Genomic DNA, 1,108 nt, shown 5'->3' on the forward strand with positions numbered 1-1,108 from the left:
CAAGAGATAAACCAAATTCGGGAAACAAGAAAAAGGGGGAAGAGGTATATACACAGAAAAAAGGAAATATGAAAAAAAATTAAACAAGAAACGCAATTAAAAGCAGTTTTGATAGGCTACATACTGGAGAGCGTAAACGCGGATTTCATGTTCTAAAAATATAGATCAGAGAATGTAATTTTTTGTTTCAAAGATTCTAAATGTATAAATGAAAGAAGTCATACTTTAGATCACTTATATAATTGCAACCGGTAAATATTCAGACAAGAAATTCATATGTACCGCATTTGACTACTTCATACACGATATGAATATTCTAGTAAGATTAGAACTTACATCTGCATTGAAATCTCCAATAGACAAATGGCGCGGGGTCAAAATTTTCGTACGATTTTCTGGTCAGAGAAAAGTATCTATCTTCTGTTTGTAACTTACATGAAATCAATGATAGTAAATGATACACTTTTATTTACTTAATACACACTAGTATCTGAGATTTTACTTGTTTTCGTTAACGGTTATGACTACTTACCCTAAGGTGAAAATAGTTACATATATTCCATATATGAATGAATACTTGAACCGCATTCCATGTGGTATCTTGATAAAAACATTTGTAGTAAAGAAAGAGCTGAATTTTCTTTCGTTTTTTAAATCTTTTATTTACATAATGTTGAAGATGAGAAACCATTTTTGCGGCAAATGTTTATATATCGATTTGCAAAACTTTGAAGGAAATTTCAGAGGAGATAGTTAGGGTCAGATCAGCAATTAATTTCGTTACAGTTCGCTAGATTTTAGAACATCAGTATTTTGTGTTTGTGGGATAAACTAAAGGATTCATGAACCTTAATATTTCATAAAACATTGCACCGGTTGCTACAATTCAACCTTAGCTATCAGGTTTTCCCTGTCTCAAGAGAGTCACAGGATGAAAGGGCAAAAAATAAAGAAAAATGCTGTCCTTTCCTGTCTTGGGTTCTTGCGAGAAGAACAGGAAGGGGCGGGCGGTGACCTGCAGTCATGTATGTGTAACTACGCACTCTTCTTAATGCTGTTCCCTCCGTTCTCCCCTCCTTTTTGTCCAGTTCTACCTTGCCCACCCTCG

General features: G+C 34.3%; 1 protein-coding gene across 1 annotated transcript in view; it reads left to right on the top strand.

Annotated features, from left to right (window-relative positions):
• LOC119593485 (UDP-glucuronosyltransferase 2A3-like) overlaps positions 1–1,108 on the top strand; it is a 13,938-nt gene that overhangs the window by 2,473 nt on the left and 10,357 nt on the right. The window lies entirely within an intron of this gene.

The sequence above is a fragment of the Penaeus monodon genome, chromosome 32 (genome assembly GCF_015228065.2).
Source record: "Penaeus monodon isolate SGIC_2016 chromosome 32, NSTDA_Pmon_1, whole genome shotgun sequence".
Classification (NCBI taxonomy): domain Eukaryota; kingdom Metazoa; phylum Arthropoda; class Malacostraca; order Decapoda; family Penaeidae; genus Penaeus; species Penaeus monodon.